Source organism: Panthera pardus, unplaced genomic scaffold (assembly GCF_024362965.1).
Source record: "Panthera pardus isolate Hobbes unplaced genomic scaffold, ASM2436296v1 HiC_scaffold_13, whole genome shotgun sequence".
NCBI lineage: Eukaryota > Metazoa > Chordata > Mammalia > Carnivora > Felidae > Panthera > Panthera pardus.
The window spans coordinates 176971517-176991217 of NW_026526688.1; the positions used below are offsets into that span (position 1 = coordinate 176971517).

Consider the following 19701-nt stretch of genomic DNA (forward strand, 5'->3'; position numbering starts at 1 on the left):
ATAAACAAGAAAAATATGTATCAAAAACAGAACCCGATGGAGGCAGAAATTAACAACATGAAGGATTTTATATCTAAGATTGACCAAGGAGAAACTGGTTATGCTTTAAGGTTTTTGATAATTTTATTTTTATTTATTAAAGATATTTATTTCATTATTTTTCTCCTCAGTAAAAATGAGTGAATATCTCTGAAAGCTAAGCTCTTTTTTAATGCCATATTTCATTTTTCAATTCTTTGTCCCACAACCTAGAAGCTATGATATCCTGATTCTCCATCTCTTCCACTGGCAAAATATTTTAAGAACATCTGAAATCTTTTACAGGGCATTGCAATGGAAATTAAAAGACTTGCTTATAAGCAAGTATATCTTAAAAAGTTGCAATAAGTGCCTGGTACATGTTGAGTCTTCAACACATGGTATTTAATTGGATATGTTAACTGGACCAATGGGCCAAATACATTCAAGTGGAGATAGATGCTCATCTCAAAATAAAGTTTAAAGTCAATGGTAGAGTTTAAAGCTCTTCCATCTGAAATACTATTGCAGGAAGATTTTCCTTAAGGATATTAAGAAAAGAAGAGGAAAAAAAGTAAGTTAACTTCAGGTTTGATAATTTATTTCCTGAAGCAGCCAGAAATAAAATACCACAAGTTAATTTAATACACTCTCTGATCTATTTTCAGGCAGCTAGAGTCAGGTCACAAGAGAGTGAGGCAGAAAGAGAAAAAATCATTCAGACCAACTTGTCTTTCTGTCTGAGGGATGGATTTGAGGAAATCAGCTGAGCATAGTTTTCTTCTTGTAATCCTTTGGAGAAGAAATGGGAATGAAAAAAGGCAGGGATTGTGTAATGGGGGTTTTATTGCAACATGGTACTTGCCCTAACTGCAAATTAAGTACCGTTTGGAGCTGACGTATTGCCCTATTGATCCAGAAGTGGGGGGAAAATCGTATGCTTCATGGGAAAATAAATTATGGATTTAAACTATCAGAAATGAATATTGTTCAGGCATTCAGTTTCAAATAATGCTAACTCTTTAGGAGTTGTCTTTATGGGGAGGAATAAACATTTCTATAATGAATTCAATAGTTTTTATTGAATTCATTTAAATAACAATGTGATTTACTTTAAAAGCTCTCCTGAATAAAGTTGAGATGAGATAATATTTCTTATACCTAGCGCATGGAGTTGTCAATATCTTCTTTTTAGATTCCAGAAAGATGCTGTTAATAGGCAAGATATTGGCATAAAAATAGAGACTACATGAAAGACTGTAATGACCAGATAAACTGTTTTACAGCAAAACTACACGCAGAGCCTTTTATGAACCTAACTCTGACCCTCAGTTAACTTCCTATAGTACCCATGATTATTCTGAAACATTGAGTATGATAATATTTTGTTTTGTTTTGTTTTAAAATATGTTTTTTAATAATCAAAGAACTATATATGTCTTTGAATCACTCATTAATAAAATAATATTTAACAAATATTTGTTGAATGGCAATCTACCGCATATCTTTTCCACTTCATTCATTCATTCAACATATAATTTTTAAATGTCTACCACTTTCAAGCTTTGGTCTAGGACCAGAGTTCTACGCATGTTATACTGTTTTATTCCATCTTCTGCGTCTCTTAACCTTACTTCCCACCCTCATTCTCTTGTCTCTCCTTTCTTCATTTTATCTACCTTTTCCAAAACTCAAATTCATGCTTTAGTTAAGTTTGAGTTGCAGAAAAATCTAACCACAGAGACCTTAAATGTGCACACTGATTGAGTCTAGCTTTTCTATTTTGTATCTTTGGGTACTTTGAGTTTCCACAGATATTCTCAGATCTTATTATTTTCCTCAATAAACTGAAGTTTTAAAAAATTACAGCCTGGCATTGGTATGTTGAGCTAGAGGAGAACAGAAGCTGAGTAAATGTTATAAAATTTGTCTCTTTTGTTTTCCAGGCTTCTACAGCCATGCAGACCACAGCATGATTTAATATGTCAACAGATTACTGTGTCATGCTCTTTTATTGATGGACAATGGGACATGGGGAAAAAAATGACCCCCATTCCAATGTCTGTATCGCTATGTTCTCTCCTAACCATGGAGTAGGCCTGTGCCTAATTATCCAGGTCTTTATTTTGAGCCAGATTTTCTCCAAGACAATTAATTTTCACATGAAAGCTGACAGAGCTGTGGGAATGACAGTCTCAGAAGGATATCTAAGGGCAGTATACATAAAAAATAATTTCACTTCCTTTTTATAAGAGAGTTTCACTTGGAAAGTTTCCTTATTCAGAAATACTTTCTTAAAACCCAGAATGTTTAGCCTAGGAGGAAACAATTTTTAACTCCGGAGAAGTGTTTAGTTGGCATTAAACAATTTGAAGAACAAAGATCTTTGGCTTAATGTCAACTGAATAAATACACATTCTTGCTAGATCATCCTCTGTCTCAAAATTTCATATACGTTTTTCTCATCCTTGAGGTCACCCAACTAATCATGACCTCAGGAACGAGGAACTCAGATAGCAGAAGGCAGTCACCATTTCTGTTATCGTTGCCTGTCTTTTTTCTTCCCTTCTAGGATCCTGATTGTTGCAGGAAAAGAAGGAAATAAAATCTGAGCCCCGTTTCTTTTGGGACCAACGTTGGCTTCATTTCTTTTGCTTGCTTTGATTTTCCAAGGCTCACTCTGTTATTTTAGGGTCTCTGTAAGGTTATGCTATTATAAAATCCAGATATTTTTAAAAGGCAAAACAGGTCTTTATCTCACACTAGTCATCGCTGTGATGCTTTATGTGCAAATTTCATTGCAGACAGCAGTTCTATTGGACACATGTCCAGTTTGGATATAAGTATTTTTGTCTTGAATGGGAGACACTACACCAAGTTCTCAGCCTCCAGAGGTGGCATCATGGATTTCCACTGTTTCAGGGGCCTGCAGAAATCTAATCCTTCTTCCTGGCCTTCAGGAACAACTGAAATTTATCCTCCAAAATTTCTGCCAGTAAGCACATTGTACCCATCCCTCTTTCCAAACAAGCATCTGCAGATCTAGCACTTCTCTTTCCCAGCATAATTCCCTTCAAAGAGCCTAGAATTCACTATCTAGGAACAACAGTGTCCTGAGGCAAAGGAACTAAGGTGTATAAGGACAAAAAAAGCTGCCCTTCATTTTGTCTTTCTCTAGCGTATCCAGGATGGAAATACAACTTTTTAGCAGATTTTACCATTTTCTCAATATATTGGATTCATACAAAGTTGTTTGCAGTTCAGCTTAGCGCTATCCCGACTTACTGATGAGGGAACATAAGGCAAGCTGAGGGCAGCGCAAGCTAACAATCCCCCAACCCATCTGCCCCCCTACCACCCCACAAGTGGGATATGTGTGATATCTTGGCTGCCCAAGAACAAAGGAAAGGACAGAAAACAAATGGGTAAACTGATAGAGTCTCCATCAGTTTACAAACATTTTAGGAATCTTACAAGAAAAGGGCAATCTTATCAATAGCCTAATCTCCAAGAACTCCCTAATACCTTAATGATAATGCTTTGCTAGAGGGAAAAAAGCAACCTTAGGTTGACAATAAGTAGGCTTCCAGTAATCTGTGAGTCTTTAGCTTATGGAAAGCCCTTTAAGAAACTTCTTGACTTTGTCTCTCCCAACTCCATAGTATATAACCAGTCACTCTTTACAACCCCAGGATAACCCTTTCTGCCCAAGGATCCTGTCCCAGTGCTTTAATAAAGTCACCTTTTTTTTTTTTTTTTTTGCACCAAAAATGTCTCAACAATTCTTTCTTAGCCTTCAGCTCTGGACCCCCATGACTCCAAAACCCCATCACTTACCACTTCTTATCATTTAAATGCTTATCATTACCATTAATAGAATGCCTGCTCTGTACCCACCTGACTAAGCACTTTTTATTATGTATTTTAATCTTCATAACAACTCTATGAAATAAATATGATTATTATTTTCATTTCAAAGATAAACTAAAAAGAAGGGATTTTTAGTAGTTTATCTAAGATTACGTAACTAATAATTGATGGAGATGGGAACCTGTGCCTTTGTCCATTGAACTAGACTGCATTACTTTACCCTAATTTTTATCAACTTGTTGAGTTTTGAACTAAATTCTGAATCAAAGAACAAGACAAATCACACTCATTATTGAACTTTCGAATGAATATGCATATTCATTTTGTTACTGAATCATGACTGAAACACCCAGTGCAACAGTCCAAGCCAGACACAGACCACATACTTCCTAAATTAATAGAGCTAGAACAAGCAACATCTTATTAAACCAACCTTATTTGGACTGTTCCTTTGCAAACAAGTCTTAAGAGAAAGATGATTCTTAGCTGTATTCACAGCAACATGATGCTCTAGGAACTTGCTGATTTTAAAGCCAATGGGGGGGGTGGGGGTAGGGGGGCAAGAGAATCACAAAAGAAGGTTGTTCATCCCTCCTTACCTGGGAGCGTACCTTGTTGTCCCCTGTTATAACCAGAAACGCAAGTTCATTAAACCCCTTCTTATTTTTGTTTCCTTCGATATAAGGATTTATGAAAAGTTTTAAAACCTTTGGACACCAACTCAGAAGGCTTTCGTGTAAACGTTCTATTATCAAGCTTCCCAGCTGCATATTAAAACCTTTGGGTCCACAGAGGTGTATTTGTACTCCAGCTGCACTAAGTAACATCACTGGCAAATTTTGAGGTTTAATTAAAGAATACTTATCATAGCTGCATGGCACGGGAATGTTGGATGACAAAACCCTGGTGTTGTGAAATTAATTACATCACCGTAGTGGACTCTGTGCATGTGGAAAACTTGAACCCAAAGAAACAACTCATTAATCTTCACAAGCTCTTCTAAGGGAGGAGAATTATTTTGTGTGGGTGCGTTCACAACAAGCCTTCAAGAGGTAAGTCTTGAGGGATTTTTTTCTTCCTTATAACAATTGTTTATGTTGCAGAAATGAAACCTAAGAAATACTAAATGTTAACAAATGCAAATAATTTTGGTAAGCTCCATTTTTTAAATCCTTGCAAAAAGGTCTTTTAAAACAGTCCTAGGGATAACTTTTAGCTACTATTCGACACTTACTATGCACCTTCACACACTGAGTCTTTACTTATCATTTTTAATAACAAAACATTTCTAATGTTTGCTGCCAGTATCCCTATTTTGTAGATGGAGAAACTTAAAGCATATATTGGTCAAGCAACTACTTAAAGTTACTAAATTGGTCATGGTGAGTCAGATTATGAATCCAACCTCCATTCATTAAAACCCACCGCCTACATTATGAAGCAAAGTCAACAAGCAAACAAACCAGCAAAGTTTTCAAAAAAGACATGATGCAAGAGAAACTTGATGAAGTATTAATGAGTAGAGATTTAAAATGCTTGTGTTTCAGGGCACCTGGGTGGCTCAGTCAGTTAAGCATCTGACTTTGGTTCTGGTCATGATCTCATGCTTCATGGGTTCAAGCCCCACGTTGGGCTCTGTGCTGTCAGCTCAGAACCTAAAACCTGCTTCGGATTCTGTGTCTCCCTCTCTCTCTGCACCCCCTCCCCTTGCTTGCTCTCTCTCAAAAATAAATAAACCTAAAATGAAATAAAAATAAAATGCTTGTGTTTCAGGTGATTGGCTTAAGGTTGAAATTATTTCACATTTATTCCCTTGAAAATCCTCAGTAATATTTACTTTAGACTAGAGACATAACAAAATCACATTTATTGAAAAAGTTATGCACTGGGAATATATAATTCAAGTTTGAGGATTCTTTTAAGTAATAATATTATGTCCTGAAAGCGGTGAGCCAGTATATTTTGGCAATGAGTTATGCTTTTTCACTAGCATATTGAATTACGGGAGTTTAAACACAATGGGATCCTCACGTCCGCACAATTTTGAAGACACTGCTACTTGCTGGAGTCAGTGTCGTCAATTTAGACCTAATATTCACAGCTGATGGATATTTGCCTCTCATCTTCTTTGTGCTCAGCATTTCCTTTAGTTACACTATATAGAATAGTTACCGTGTTCACCACTATTGATCTCAAAACCTTACTCTTTCGGACAAAAAGTTATTATGGTAGCCCATGACTTACAGTCGGTGTTGACATGCATCAGGCTTGCCCCAGGGTGTCCTCAGGAATTGTCTGATTTGTCTGTGTCTATACCTTACCTGTTATCAAATATTCATACTACTACTTCTGCTTTTATTTATAATAAATTAGAAAATACTATGCATGCAATCAAGACTCTCCATGACAGCATCCTCTCTAGACCTGTATCATAACATATAACATACTGTTAGAAAGTTTGGGTGTACTTTTTATCCTCCCATAATGCTCTGAGCTCTTTGAGAACAGCCAAAGTGTCTCATCAATGTTGCGTTCTTAGAGACTTACACAGGGTTTGTCATACCACAGGTATTCCTTCAACTGGAAATTAAACTCCACAAAATTTAAGTCTCCTATAACCTGAGCTATAGAGATAATGATAATTCCAATTCCATATTTTTCTGAAAGCCAGCATTTTCAAAGAAGATTACAATATTTCTTAGTGGTAGTCTGCCATTATTTATATTTATTTTTTATGCAAATGTGTTTTGAGAATATTACAAGCTTAAGGGAAAGTTCATCTTAAGAAATATCAGCCTGATGATCAGTTTCCAACCAGCGATGGCCCCTTAGTATGCTCTAATAAATGTTTACAAGGAGACTGCCATTGATCCCAAATTCTAATCAGTCCTTTACCATTCATTTCTATTTTTTTTTTTTTTTCCTTTTCTTTGGTCAGTTATAGTTCCAATAAACATTTCATTTATAACTTGTCAGAATCCCATTCTACTTATGGAATTTATACATGAGAATATAGAATCCTAAAGGATAGGGCCTTTGTCTTCTTCTTTGCTGCATGACTGAGAGTTTAAGGAACACACAGCACGTGTAAAATACTCAATTTAGTGCAGACTGTTTGGTCTTCTACTAGGTTTTTGCATTAAGATATTTCTGATATTCCCAACAAAACAGTAACTTATTTCAAAAATTCAAATTTAGTCATTCTGGTCAGGAAGGTTGTTCTATACTTCCTACAGCTCCTGTTCACTTACTTTGTGACCTTATGCTATTTTGAGACTGACATCCTTCAACGTCATACTACTGGACCTCTTTTTTCCCAAACATGGGCATAGATACTTTTTTCAAACCTGTTTCCTAGATACAAACAACCTCAAGTCGCTACAAGCCTTTGCAATTGCCTTTTTGGTCTTTGCACCTTAAATACAATTTATTGAGTTGTTTCTGTGTGTTTACTCAGGACAGGGCATACAACCTTTATAATAAGAACTCAGCACTTTTAAAATTGCGGATTCATTAAATATACCGCTCTTGCACCATGGAACTAACGTGTGCCACAAAAATACCAAGCCATAGTGAAGCCAAAAGTAATTACATTTCATGTGTGTATGTTGTGTGACCATATAGTATGACGATGCCTCTTGAGGTGGAGGACTAATCTCCCTAGAATTCTTTCTCTTGACCCTCAAGGTACTTCAAAATGTCCTGACAAAAAAGAAACAGAATTTGCATAGCTGATGTAGCAGTGCTTGCTTGCAAAGAACACAGAAAAGGGGGCACATATTTGTTCATTTCTCATGTCTAAAAGGCTGTACGTGAAGAAACAAGGTTTTCGATGTAGCAGAATCATTGCCACAAACCGGGGAAGATAAGCCTACAAAGCGCAAATTCAAACTGCGGCACCCTGCCCCATCATCATCAGGATGGTACCTTTCCTGAATCCCTTCAGAAATGTGTGTCTGCCTCCAAGGTGGACTCTACCAGCCTGGCCAGCATCTTCCTTGCTGGGGTCAAATTGCAACAGCCGGCATCCAGAGTCCCACTTTTGCTAAGCCCCTACGTTTTATTGAAATGCGTCTATTTTTTGTAGCCCATGCATTTGCTTCAGGTCCATGGTCAAACAGACAGCAGCCCGTAAGTAATGGTTTTGTAATGAGTAGCAAGTTGGCAAGATCAGACTCCATGCAATTTTAGTTGTAGTGCCACATGCCGGAGACTCAGAACTTAAAAATAATAATCATATTTTATGACACAGAAACCTGCAGAATACACAGATCAAAGATGCTTAAAGAATATACTCACTATGGGGCCAATAATTCCTAAGTTACCTGTCCTGGCAACAACAGAAAGAAGCTTCAATCCTTCCATCTATATATTATCCCTTCAATTATTTGTAACAATTCACAACTAATGTAACAGATGTTAGGACAAAACTTGATTCAATTAACAGCATGCCCTTCCCTGTTTTGAATAATAACAATTCACTATAGCCACACTTTCAGTTTGTGGAGGAAAACTTTATTCATTATAAGGGAAAGGGAATATAAGGAATTAAACAATTATAGTAAACATACAGAGGGAGAGAGATAGAGAAGAGCCAAGAAGCCTTAATACATCAAATCTGGCAGTTACAACATCCAACCTTCTGGCTGGGGAAACCCAGCAGTGAATAGCCCGGCTGGAGTCCCCAATGAGGCTCCTAGGCAGACTGTCCTCCCCTCAGGTGACACTTTCAACTAGCTATTCTCACCAGGAAAAAATATATATATATACTACCCTTGTGTTAGTCATGAAGTTTGCCTAAGTGCAGTCCCAAGCCAGTTGGTTTTTCTGTTTCTCTTATGGAATCACACAATCTTGGGAACCTGGGCCTCTGCATATTCCTCTTTCCTTCCCCATCCATTGTAGAGGGCCAGCCAGGTCTGGCTCAAGGAGGTGAGGCAAGTTAATTCCTGTTGGCATCAGGAACAGAGAGGCCAGTTCTGATCCCAAGGCTAGATATGCAGTACAAGCCAACTAAGCTCCCTATGATTTTGTATGTGCAACTCTGGGCAGAAATGCATGACAAGTCACATAAACGACTTCTATACAAAACATTCCTTCTCCTAAATTCTTAACCAAATGGGAGATAAGCAGAAGCCAAGCTGACAAATCTCCAAATATCACCTTTGTTTATCTATAGACTTTTATATATCTAAAGAAGTTAGATTCTTTTTTAAAATGTTTATTTATTTATTCTGACAAAGAGAGAGTGTGTGTTTGAACTGTGTGTTTAATCCCAGTTTATCAAAGATTCAACAAATTTGGTGACTAAGCGTGAGAAAGAGTTACTTACTTTGAAAAGGTGAGAGAATGAAAATTCCAGGATCAAGTTTCACAAGTAATTAGAGCAGGAGACCAGAAGAATTACAGAAGGAACCTACTGGTTTTGAAAGTTGCAAAAAAAAGAAACCAAAGCCCAGAAAAATCGAAGCACTTTCCATGTTATTGCTTTAAAAAACCTAGTGATTGCTTATTTGTGTCGTTTTATATAGAACTATTTTGCTTTTTTAAATTTTGTTTTCCACAAGGACACAGAAAATCATTTCATTTTAATTATTTAAGGAAGGCTTAGCATCGTCCACTAGATACTAATGAAATTTAGTCATATGTCACAGGCATTTAGATATTTTAAGGATTTCAGAAGAACCTGTTTTTAGGGGAGGGTGGGTTGATGGGTTTATCTTTTTTTTCTTGAATAATAGCTAAGTCCTATTTCAACATGTCAAGGATAGTTTTCCATGTCACTGAATGATCTACTCATTCTTTCTTATAGTTTCATATAATTTTATTTTATAGACATACCATATATTTTATCTAAATTATCTGGTGTATATTTTTGGATATATACAAAAACAAAGGCAGGGGGAGAAAAAAGATGAGCAGGTAATTTACCATAGAAGAAATACAAATGTTAGCACATGTGAGATAATATACAACCTACCTAGAATTGAACAAAATATAAATTAAAACAATGAATATTATTTTCACTTATTTGAACAACTATTTTTTAAAGCCATAAAATCCATTGTTGAGAAGAAGAGGAAGATATGTGTTCTCATAAGCTGATGCTAGCAATATCAAATTTTACGACCTTTCTGGAGGGTAGGGTTGTGAATTTTGTGATGCATATCAAAAACGTTGAGATATACACAGCATTCATCAGCCTACTACATAATCCCTCAACAAATACGTGTTACTACACAACGACTATATAATAAATGTAAAAAATGATATTATTACTGCCTTAATGGATTTCAAAGTCCTATATAAAAAGAGCATGCACATACATAACTATGAAAGTCTTAGAAAGTATTTTCATAAGAGGAGACACTTACGGAAAAGTCTCCAGTCTAGAAAAGACCTTCCATTTCTTATGAAAATTAAAAAAAAAAAAAAAAAAAACAAAAAAAAAAAACAAAACAGAGTGATTGTCAACAGCTTAGCTAGGTGGAAAATGAAACATGAGCTCAGAAAAAGAGGTGAAAGTGAAAGCAAGTACAGTTTAAGGTGAAAAGTTTGGATTTTATTCTAAATGCTGTGTGTAGCTGAGGTCTTTCTTCTACTGGCCTCTTCTTGACTCTGAGTTATGACTGCCTCCTTCTAGGAATGAAAATAGTCTCTGACTTTGTTAAGGATCACCGACAGACACTGGCCTTTCCATATTAGATCCCATGACAGGAAGATCATGCAGGAATTTTCTGCTTTATTCCTGCCCATATAGCAAATTCTCTGTTGAAGTCATGGTCAGACCGCAATGTACCAACAGCCATTTCCATCTAGTACCTGTTTGCACTGCATCTTGGAAGATTTATTTTTTCTTACGAATTCATGTAGAGTGAAAAACTGAAGTGTACACAATAGATGATTCTGAACAGATCGAAACAAGTCTGCAACATATCAGATTTATGATGTTCTGGTCTGGCACTCATGGAGGTACATCACTGAGGATGCCCTTTGTGAGAATCTGCTACTCCCTTCAAAAGGTCTCCAGCTCTTGCACCGTTAGATCTGCCATAGCCCACATGTCAAAATCATGCCCAGTCTGCTTCCGGCAGATGACTGAGAGCCATGGGTGTACTAAGGTGTGAGCAATCCTGCCAAAAGTGGGACCCATCTCATGAGCTATCTTGCCTCTGCAGTCCCATCAGCCTGGATGAGACTTCCTCAGAGCTGCCCTGCAGACCAAGGCTTCTCCAGGCTTCTCCTCCACAATCTCCCTTATTTCCCATGATCCTTTCACAGGGAGGATACCTGACTTGGAAAACTCCCTGTCTAAACCTGCTCCTTTTCCCCTTTTGCCTTCACCGGCATTTTCCCCCAAGAAGTAATTTGCCAAGTACTTTCTTCTTGGCATCTGCTTCTCAGAGGACCCAAACAGAAAACCTAGCTAACTTCTAGTGTAGACAATAATATCCAAGGTAAATGCTAAAAACAAGAGCGAGTCAGTCTTTCCTGGTTCTTTTTGACTGCTCATGTTACCACAGATGTTCACATGTGCATATAACATGTTTTCCAATTAAATCTCATCACATTTACTTAATGTAAATAGAATTTAAATAGTCTTAATCCTAACTCTCCTATCTCTCGTTCTTTCCTCTTCTCAAATGTACATATGGAAACTATGAGTGAAAGTTGGGAGAGTTTATGTTAGCCAAACAGCTATCATTTTTATAATTAAGGAAATACACTCATTTCTGCTAATTGATACACCTTTCTGACCATGCATGTACTTTACAAATCTATGCTACCCTTTTTATGTTGTGCCAATCATTTCCTTTTTATTTGCCGATATGCATGCAGCCAGGTATTTCTTTGATCCTTTGTATATTAAATAAAATACTCTTCAGTAAAAGCTGAACTATATAGTCCCAGAATATCACAGAGTTGGGGATCTCTAATATAATGGCCATTTTACATTTGTTCCAAACAATCAGAATGTTAGCAAATTGGAATGAAACAGATTTGTTGTGTAAAGAACCTATTTATTATATAAAAAAAGAGCATTTTTGTTATTATTAGGGCTCTGCATGTACCACTCAAGCTCAATTGTCCAAAGAGTAAGACCCACAGAGTCCAAAAGCGATGCCACTTGAACAAATAATTATTAATGCACTCTCATGTGCCAGCACCTTTTGTGGGAAGTGTGGGAGTGAGAAAGTAATCGAAGCTGTAGTCAAAGCCACTTACAATATGATAGTGAACATGTAAAGAAAAGAATAGGGTGTAATAAAAGCAATTATTGAATTTAAAAATCACCTTTGAAGCCCAGATTAAAGATCATTTGAGGATACTAGGGACAGTTTCCCGGAATGCTATGAAAAATATAGTTGCAGTCAAGTGGACTAATTCACACTGCAAGGTATGAGGGAGAAATGAAAAAAAAAAAAAAAAAAAAAAAAAAAAACAAAAAAAAAACAGAAAATGCCCTGATAAAGGTCAGACAATTCTCTAGTAAGGGGTGGGAAAGAATAACTATAAAATGGCGTGCCAACTTGTGAGGAGTAGAAGTTGGAAATTGTTTTGAGCGTTAGATCCCAGAATTTGTCCAATCCTTCCCTGACTTCGTTTTATGATATAGTTATAGCCCATAAAGATTAAGTGACTTTCCCAGGTCGTATAGTCTGTGTAAGGTTACGTTGATAATGGGACGTGTTTCTCCCATTTTATCCTGGGGCTTTTTCTATCATTACCACGTGTAAGGGCCTAAAATGGCACTGTGTTTGCAAGTTATTGTTTCCATAAGGATAATCTGTATGGCCTTGGAATATCATAGAGTGTATTCTTGGTTTATCAGATGAGCATCTAGAATCCAACGATAGATATTCCAAAACGAAACAATTCAGCCCCTCTCATTGGGTAATATACAAGATTTGCTCCTCCTTTAGCATTGCCTTTTCTCATTTCCCTGTTTGACTTGTCACTTGAGTTGATCCTCAATATTCCCCGGAGAAGCTAGGCATGAGAGAGGGGTCCATGTGCCATGATCTCTGTAAATCCAGATGCTAAAATATATAAAATTCCAATGTAAAAAAAAAAGAGGGAGAGGCACCAGAATTAAGGACAAAAAAAAAAAGATAAAAAGGTGATTTTTCATGTCCTTCCAAATGATATTCCCTTCATCTTCAGTTTACTCAGTGCAGTCACAATGGAAAGGGGATATAACTTAGAGAGTCAATTTGGCTTCTAAAATCTTTGTGAAATTTTCTAACTTTGAGTGGAATTTTGCATGATTCATACCACATTGGGAAGGTCATGTAGTGATGAAATTTCCCAACTTTCCACCTTCAATAGTTATTGTCGTTATTTAAGCTATCCCTGGGGTCACAGAAGCTTCTGTGCCTGTTTCCCAGAATATATAACTCATTGGATTGAAAAAAACGGAGTCACTTTTCTCTCTCTCCATCTATAAATTGATAGGAAAAAAGCAGAGAGGAGCAATCTGGGAATAGGGATAAGAATATAAAGTAAGTTTTGCTAACTTTTAGCCAAGTACTCCAGCACTGGTCAAAATGAGTCATCTGAGCATTTGAAACAAATTGGTAACCTAGCTAATAGGTCATCTGTTTAAGATATAATTTATCTGACTTCAAGGTAGGACTTTTTAGCTTATTTCTTTAATGCTCTTTAAGGTTTGAACACACCTTTTTGAAAGACTGGGTTATGTAAAAAATATTTAATGTGCATTATTAAAAAGAATTGGATAGTTTTTGTAGAGAAATTCATTGTGGAATTTTGTAACTGAGAATTCTACTTCATCCTACTCGCCTGTGTTCTTTTAAATTACAGATGCATTCTACATACAAGGAGAGTCATCATCATTTGTCTGTTTGACCAAGGAGCAAGCACTGAAAGAATATAGCTATCACTGGTCAACGGCACAGTCTTCAATGATGCAAATAAATATCTTTTTTTTTTAAGTTTTTATTTAAATTCCAGTTAGCTAACATATAGTGTAATATATTTTCAGGTGTACAATATAGTGATTCAACACTTCTATACAATACCCAGTGCTCATCACAAGTGCCCTCCTTAATCCCCATCACCTATTTCACCCTTCCCCCACCCCCACCTTCTCCCCTCTTATAACCATCAGTTTGTTCTATAGTTAAGAGTCTATTTCTTAGACTCTTAGGGGGCGCCTGGGTGGCTTCGTCGATTAAGCATCAGCTTAAGACTTAAGACTTTGGCCCAGGTCGTGATCTCATGGTTCATGAGTTGAAACCCCACATCGGGCTCTGTGCTGACAGCTTGGAGCCTGGAGGCTACTTCGGATTCTGTGTCTGCCTCTCTCTCTGCCCCTCCCCTGCTCTCACTCTCTCTCTCAAAATAAATAAATAAACATTAAAAAGAAATTTAAAAAGAGTCTATTTCTTCGTTTGCCTCTCTCTCTCTCTCTCTTTTTCCCCTTCCCCTATGTTCATGTTATGTTAAAATTCCACATATGAGTAAAATTATGTGGTATTATTTTTCCTGACTGACTTATTCCACTTAGCATATTACTCTCTCCACTTAGCTCCACCCATGTTGTTGCAAATGGCAAGATCTCTTTTTATTCATGGCTGAGTAATATTCTATTTTTATAAATAAAAACTACAATGAGATATCACCTCACATACGTCAAAATGGCCAAAATCAACAATGCAAGAAATAACAGGTGTTGGTAAGGATATGGAGAAGGGAGAACCCTCTTGCACTGTTGGTGGGTATGCAAACTGGTGCAGCCACTCTGAAAAAACAGTATGAAGGTTCCTCAAAAAGTGAAAAATAGAGGGGTACCTGGTGGATCAGTCAGTTAAGCGTCTGGCTCTTGATTTCGGCTCAGGTCATGATCTCCCAGTTTGTGGGTTCAGGCCTCACCTTGGGCTTTGCACGAACAGTCTGGAGCTTGCTTGGAATATTCTCTCTCTCTCTCTCTGCCCCTCCCCTGCTTGCAATTTCTCTCTCTCAAAAATAAGTAAACACTAAAAAAAAACCTTAAAAATAGAACTACCCTATGATACAGCAATTGTACTCCTGGATATTTCCCCAGAGAATACAAAAAATACCAACTGAAAAATATTTATTCTTGCACCTTGATGTTTATAGTAACATCATCTTATAATAGCCAAATTATGGAAACAATCCAAGTGTCCAACAACTACATAGCTTAGTTTTTCCTTTTTCATCTTGACATATAATAAACATCTATATCTACATCACTTATGAATAGACATTGGTAGATTTAAATTCAAAAGATACGTCAGTCCAGTTACTACTGCAATTTTTGTTACAACATAAAATACTGAATTCTTACATTCATGTCATAGACATAATGAAATGGAAATAAAAGGGTATCTTCAGAGATTTGGCAATCCATTAGGCCTCTCAAAATGTTAATATCAATATCTGAAAACAGTAATAATGGTACAAACATAGGAGGGTTAATCTACTGAGTGATTGGATACAGTGTAATTCTTTTATTTCCCCATTAACCAATCCAGTCACAGTCAATTATGACAAAAGTGGAGTTTGCTTTTAGCAGCCATACTCCTATAGGAAGAGACATGCCCTGATACTAAAAGTTAGTAACCTCGCTGCTATACGGCTTTATAGTTGGCAAGGCGCAATTTAACAAAAGTGATTTCTTCTGATCCTTTTAACAGCAGTATGTTTTAGCGATGAGCAAACGGAATTAGCTGTTGGTAGAACCAGGATGTAAACTTGTGTATTCTGAATCTGTGACCAGTATTATTTTCACTATAGCATGAAGAAGGAAATAGAAATAAGTTGTGATGACAAATAGAAAGAGATATATAGATTCACCGGGGCGTCTGGGTGGCTCAGTAGGTTGAGCGTCCAACTTTGGCTCCAGTCATGATCTCACAGTTCGTGAGTTCCAGCCACATTGCTTTTATGCTAACAGCTCAGAGCCTAGAGCCTGTTTCAGATTCTGTGTGTGTGTGTGTGTGTGTGTGTGTGTGTGTGTGTGTGTGTCTCTGACCCTCCCCTGCTCACACTATGTGTCTCTGTCTCTCTCAAAAATAAATAAACATTAAAAAAATTTAAATATATATATATAGATTCACCAAACCTAATTTAAATCATGAAAAAAATTATGACCACAGAACAAAAAGGAAGTGCCAATTAAAAGAAAATATATATAAAATCTGATTTTGAGGTCCAGAAGAGAATGCCTACTTCAATCCATAAAGGTTATAAAATAATCACTAGAAATTCACGTTGAGTAGATTACAAATTTTACTGATTCCACATCAAGATTCATATCTCATTGCCAGCACAGAAGAAAACACGAATATAGGCATTTATAAGTGCAGCATTAAAAGAAAGAAAAATAATTCAACAATTATTGAATATCTACCATGTCCTATGAACTAGAAATTTACATACAAATATTCATTTCATCTATAGCTTCTGAAAAGCAATTTTTAAAACAGTTACCCTATCTGGTCATCCATTATCATTCCCAACTTTGTGTTGAATAATATCGTGAGGATTATTTTCATAAAGGTACTATGTGTGCTTGGAATGAATACATACTCTGCAGTCCTTGGGTGTAATGCTCCCTTAACACATATCCAGTACTTTAGCATTGTCACTTGTGTTGTTTATATTGTTTTTACTTTACTGCTTTACCTTTCGTCAAACACTCTGAGAATTGTTGTGAATTCTTTTATTTCTCCTTGTAGTTTTCTCAATGTTTGCTTTAAATGCAATCTAATTTTATCAGGATAGTTATATCTTTCTCATGAACGGAATGTTATAATTTTGTAGTATATATCACTCTAATAATGCTTTCTGCCTTAAGATTTAACATATCCTAGATTATTTTTATTACTTTTTGACTTATTTTTCCATTCTTTTCCTTTCACTTATATTTTTTCCTTAGCTATTTTAAGGGTGTGTCTTGTATAAACATGTTTTACTACTTAATAAAGTGTAACAAGCTTGTTTCTAACTGATGAATTTAGTACAGTTACATTTAATGGAATTACTACTATATTATATTTACATCTCCCTATTTTTCTTTGAATTTCCCATTTGTCCCACTTGGTCTATGTTTATTTTTCTTTATTTTATTTATTTTTGATGAACTTAGAACTTTTAAAAGTTTTATTGAATTAATATATACATACAGAGAGCTTCATATAATAATTGTAGAGCTTGATGTATTAACACAAAACAAATCTAGGTAATAAAAATCTCTGTCAAAAATAGAGAACTACTAGCAGCTTGAAGAACCTAGTAGTGTCTCTTTATAATCTCTTACCTCTCTTTCCTCCTTCTACAAAGATAACCACTCTACTGACTTCTGAGACTTTTATAAATTAAACTTGTCTGTGTTTGAATCATGGAGCAGGTACTCTTTTTGTCTGCTAAATATTGCTTTTACAACTTATTTTTATACTTGTGTAAAATTGTAATTAGCTTAGTGTCAGCGTTTGATAGAATCTAGTTATAATGTACTAGAATTTTTAACCCTACTAATGTTTATGGGTTTTTTTTAGTTTACGTTTCTTGGTAAATATAAACACTGAATATATTTATAACATTTTTGTACATGGTTTCTGCTGCATAAATACATGAATTTTCTAGGGTAGTGGTTCTTAACCAAGGGTGAAGCCACCTCCCAGGGGACACTTGGCAATGTCTGGTAACACTTATGTATGTGACAACTGGAGAGGGTGGTTACTACCAGCATGTAGTGGGTAGAAGATAAGGATATGGAAAAACATCCTCCAGTCACAAGATAGCCTCCCCAAACAAAAACTATTCTGCTCAAACTGTCAATCACTACATGGTTGAGAAATCTGCTTAAGGGGGAATACTTACGAAGTATTGTGATCTAGATTAAGTCGTCATACTTTACTCCTTTAGTTTGCCCTGATATTATATTTTGCATTTTTAGAAAAAGTTGCATCAGTGTTGATTTCCATTTAAAAAAATGGCTGGAAATTTTATTAGGATTGCACTGCACCCATAAATTGGTTTGTAAAAACTAGCTTTCTTTATATATTTTTAAGATGTTTATTTATGTATGTTGAGAGAGAGAGAGAGAGAGAGAGAGAGAGAATGAGTGGGGGAGACAGAAAGAGAGGGAGAGAGAACATCACGCAGGTTCTACCAGTGCCCCATAAAAAATAGACATCTTTAGAGGTGCCTGAATGGCTCAGTCAGTTAAGCATTGGACTGTTGGTTTCGGCTCAGGCCATTATCTCAGGGTTCATGGGATAGAGCCTCGAACTGACACACCCAGAGCCCGCCTGGGGTATCCTTTCTCCCTCTCTCTCTGCTCCTCTGATTCTCTCTCTGTCTCTCTCTCTCTCAAATAAATAAATACACTTAAAAAAAAAAGTTTTATACATTATTTTTTACTGTAGAATTTTCATTTGCCCCCTGTTCTTTTTATTGATCTTATTTCTGTGTCAAAGTTTTCATTCTTGCCTTTTAATATTTTGAAGTCATTTGAAGGGATACTTTTTTGTTACCCATGGTTTTTCTTTGTGGTTATGCCTTTTGTCTCCTCTTATGCTTGGTTAGTTTTTCTACTGGGTTATGGTCACTGTGAATATAAAATTGTTGAGATAATTTGAGGTTCTGTATGATGTTATCTCCCTTAGAAGTTTAATTAAATTTGCTTTTGCCAGACTGGTAGCCTAAGGGCAATAATCACGTTAATCAAGTAAAGGATTAAGTATTTGAATTGGAGGGTTAGTCCCTGTGAGGACTGATCTGTTTCTAGCTTTCCCTCACTCTCCATGTCTAGGCCTTCTGAGACCAATTTAAATTTTGAGTTGTTACGGGGGATTTTCTCCATAACTGGATTAGTACTTCAATTTTTGTTCTCCCAATCCTGTAAGGAAAATATTCTGTGAATTTCCATATATTGTAAACACTTATTAAGTGGTTAGCTCTTATTAGAGCTTGTGTTAATATTAGTACCAGCCACTTCACAAGTACTTGTGGCTTACTCCTCCCTAATTAGATAAATTCTATGACTTTGGCTGCGAGACTATCTCCAGGCCCAGTTGAAGTTAAGACTGTGCTCGCAGATACATTATGTTCTCTGGAAAAGACTATCTCAATAACTGATAGGACTGACTCTGCGTTTGACAGACATCACAAATTTCAACTTTGAAAGGCTTGGGGGAGCAGGATCTGACAAGTGGGATGGGATGGAAGTCAGCTCTTTAACATTTTAAATGTACATAGTTATGTAAATGCACATAGTTATGTGTTAAAAAGCAACATTTTCTCTATTGAGTTCTCAGTGTTCAGAATAGAAACCAGAGCAAATTAAAATTATGTAATGAAGCAAAGATGTTTTTCTCAGCCAGGAAATCATTTGCCTTGTTTTCTTCCCCCATGATGATTCACATCAGAAGAAAAGATGTGAAACTGCTAATATGAAATTAGCCAATTAGAAACAGAATGTTGGAATCCATCAGTTTATGTGTTTCTTCCAGTTGCCTTCCTATTTGTTTTTTTTTTTTTTTAATATTTTGGCACAGAAAAAGCTGTCATTTTCCTCCACTTGATTCAGTGTTATATTATCTCTCAAAAAATGGATTAAGCCAAATGTTGTCTCCTACCTACATCCTAAAAAAAAAAAAAACAAAACAAAAAAAAAAAAAACCCAGTGGTAAAACCTTCTTTGTTCTAGTGATGATATATTTCCTTTGCATCTTTCCTATCTGCCATTTGAAGCAAATTTATTTTTCTTTATGATTTTTATAATGGTGGGTAGTCCAATTCTGCTAGTTATCCATGATTGCA

General features: G+C 36.1%; 1 long non-coding RNA gene across 2 annotated transcripts in view; it reads left to right on the forward strand.

The window, feature by feature from the left end:
• Positions 1-4877: 4877 nt before the first annotated feature.
• The window catches only part of LOC109275604 (uncharacterized), a 79563-nt gene continuing 64739 nt past the window's right edge, over positions 4878-19701 (forward strand). For both annotated transcript variants that reach the window (XR_002084259.2, XR_008421487.1), the window contains exon 1: positions 4878-4940. This is a non-coding gene — a long non-coding RNA (uncharacterized LOC109275604). The remainder of the gene's footprint in view (positions 4941-19701) is intronic.